The sequence below is a fragment of the Danio aesculapii genome, chromosome 11 (genome assembly GCF_903798145.1).
Source record: "Danio aesculapii chromosome 11, fDanAes4.1, whole genome shotgun sequence".
Classification (NCBI taxonomy): domain Eukaryota; kingdom Metazoa; phylum Chordata; class Actinopteri; order Cypriniformes; family Danionidae; genus Danio; species Danio aesculapii.
The window spans coordinates 2,686,450-2,689,748 of record NC_079445.1 but is presented as its reverse complement, the minus strand read 5'-3'; the positions used below and the strand labels follow the sequence as shown (position 1 = coordinate 2,689,748).

Genomic DNA, 3,299 nt, shown 5'->3' with positions numbered 1-3,299 from the left:
AAACTTTTATTATTTTTACTATTTTATTTAAAGTATTTGTTTCAGTATTATAAAGTTAATACTTGCATTACTAATAAATGCACAATAATTAATATTATTATTATCGATGTAAAATGGGAAGACGCAAAGTCATAAACATTTTAATAACTTCTAAACAAACGTGTTAAACTTTCTTCGACTAAGATAATACAAAAATTATATCTATTTAAGAAATAATTCCACAAGTGTGTGTCTAAACTTGTAAGAGATTTTGTACGTATATTTTTATTAGCCTATACGTTATATAACTTATATTTATTTTTAAAAATATAGCTACATACACATATCAAATAGGATATAATTTACAAATATATTATACATACAAAAATATTATTTAAATATGTTATAAATTTTGCTTCAGTTAATAAAACCCAAGATATTTTCCTAAATGTTTTTTTGTAAATGGACAGTTCAAAAAAAGATGAGAGAAAAGAAGATTAAAAGAAAGCGGCCATTACAAAATGAACAATTGAAGGTGATATCACTTTTATATTTTTCATAATGACATGCATAATGCACTTTATTTTTTATTTTGTAATTATTATTATTAATATTTTATTAACTTCATATTTATTTTGCTTTGTTTTGTGGTTGCTCCCTTACCGTTTAATTATTTTGTAAGAAATCTCTTTTACTGCATGTGTCATTTGGGACGGTGCCGAAATGGATGTTTGTCCCCAGCAGAGGCCGCCATTCGCGAACAAACCACGCAACAAACTCCTCCTCCTGACGCAATGTGAAGGGGAAATGCTTTAATTTCCGAGGCGTTTCCGTTACTCTAAACATCTGCGCTAAAATGTGCTGTCGTCACGGGGCAGAAATGATGTGTGTTCACGGACTGAGGAACAGAACCGGACTGTGACTCGCGGGAAACTGCCAGATTGAGCTCAAGGACACCGCTGCACATTCACGGTAACCGGTAACGTTAGTAACGTTATGAGCTGCTGGAGTTATGATGCATTTACTGTTTCTGTCACGTCTATCTTCTGAGGAAGTGTGTGTGTGTGTGTGTGTGTGTGTGTGTGTGTGTGTGTGTGTGTGTGTGTGTGTGTGTGTGTGTGTGTGTGTGTGTGTGTGTGTGTGTGTGTGTGTGTTGCGCTGCAATAGAGAGAGACTGCGCTTCATATTTACATATTAATGTGTCTGGAGTGTTTGTTTATTGTTGTAACCAACGACTCTCAGACATGTAAACATTGATTGAGGTAAAGTTGCTTTTATATTCGCACATTCGTTCATTTTTGACAACTTGTGACACGCTCTCTACACTACCTGACAAAAGTCTTGTCACCTATCTAAGTTTTACTAACAACCAATAATCCCTTGACTTCTAGTTGATCATTTGGGACCAGAAGTGGCTTATATGAAAGGCAAAAACGTCTAGATTACACTTATTTTACCACAATAAAATATGATCATGCCTTGATTATTAATGATTTCATTAGGACAGTAAGGGCTGACTCTGCTTAGACTAAAGTCTGCTCACTGAACCTTCAATAATGTCCAGTATAGAATATGTGCTCATGCTGCAGTGGAAACAGAATGAATATTGTGTCTGACTCCATCATGAGCTTGGAGGACTGCATCCATACATCTCTGCAATGACTCAAATCACTGATTAATAAAGTCATCTGGAATGACAAAGAAAGCGTTCTTGCAGGACTCCCAGAGTTCATCAAGAGTCTTTGGGTTCATCTTCAATGCCTCCTCCTTCATCTTACCCCAGACATGCTCAATAATGTTCATATCTGGTGACTGGGTTGGCCAATCTTGGAGCACCTTGACCTTCTTTGCTTTCAGGAGCTTTGATGTGGAGGCTGAAGTATGAGAAGGAGCGCTATCCTGCTGAAGAATTTGCCCTCTCCTGTGGTTTGTAATGTAATGGGCAGCACAAATGTCTTGATACCTCAGGCTGTTGATGTTGCCATCCACTCTGCAGATCTCTCGCACGCCCCCATACTGAATGTAACCCCAAACCATGATCTTTCCTTCACCAAACTTGACTGATTTCTATGAGAATCTTGGGTCTGTGCGGGTTCCAGTAGATCTTTTGCAGTATTTGTGATTATTGGGATGCAACCTTTTGTCACTTTTCCAAATGATCAACTAGAAGTCAAGTTATTATTTGTTGCTCTTACAACTGGGATCTTCAACAAGACTTTTGTCAGGTAGGTATATGGTTAATTACGATACATTGAATGTTTCGGTCTGAAATTGCATGTAAATTCAAAACAACATTAGCACTATTTAATTGACTGAACAATGTTGTACTTTGATAGTCATTGGATGATAATATGCTTTCACTATTTATAATTGACAAAAATAAGTTTCTGAAATATTATTAAAGAGAAGGTCCAAATGTGCAAATATAAAACCAGCTTTACCCCAATATTAATATTCTTATAGTCAGGTGAAAAATATTCTGTCAAATTGTTCAATTTATTTCAAATTACACGTTAGTATTCTTGATGCTGCTGCTGTTATTTTGCTGTGCAGATGGGCTTCTGTGGATCTGATACATTTGCATGTGGATTTGCATTTATTTGCTCTAGATCCATTATCTGATTCCAATGTTGAAACTCTAACATACAAGTTATACTCGCTGTTGAAATTCAATTTATATTACATTTGTCTCCAAGTTTTTGCAACTGTACTCGTGTGTTTTGTAATTGTACTTTTCAATTCAAAGTGTAAAAGCATTTATTTCTGAAATTTACTAAAGTCTTATCATTTCTAGTAATTAAAATAAAAAAATCCTGTTTTTTGTAAACAAAAAGATATCTGAGAATGATTAAATATGGAGTTATCTGTTAACATACAAACATGCATATACAGTGTTGAGAAGTTACTTTTGAAAGTAATGCATTGCAACAATTGAGTTACTCCTCCCAAAAAGTAACTAGTTACTTTTGAGTTACCTTTGAGTTACATTTGCTGAGGTTTGATCTCTTTCAGAACTTGCAGTGTTTTTGTTTTCTCCTTTTTTAAATTAGAGGAGCTCTGCAATTAACAACACACTGTGTAACCTTCATTATCCAGTGTTGTGGAAAGTTACTTTTGAAAGTAATGTGTTACAATATTGAGTTACCCCCCCCAAAAAAAAGAAAATGGCTTTGCTACTTGGTTACGTTTATGGAAAGTAATGTTACGTTACTTTTTTAGTTACTTTTAATCTCTTTTGTTACTTTATTTCTTCATTTTCTATATCTTTTTTTTTTTTTAAATAGAGGAGCTCTGCAATTAACAATGCACTGTATAACCTT

General features: G+C 34.3%; 1 protein-coding gene across 2 annotated transcripts in view; it reads left to right on the top strand.

Annotated features, from left to right (window-relative positions):
- Positions 1-781: 781 nt before the first annotated feature.
- inpp1 (inositol polyphosphate-1-phosphatase) overlaps positions 782-3,299 on the top strand; it is a 17,909-nt gene continuing 15,391 nt past the window's right edge. Inside the window, exon 1 of one of the 2 annotated variants that reach the window (XM_056468420.1) lies at positions 782-951. The gene's annotated coding sequence lies outside the window, so the exon portion shown is untranslated. Of the gene's footprint in view, positions 959-3,299 lie in introns of both variants that reach the window. The other variant, XM_056468421.1, reaches the window with a different exon arrangement.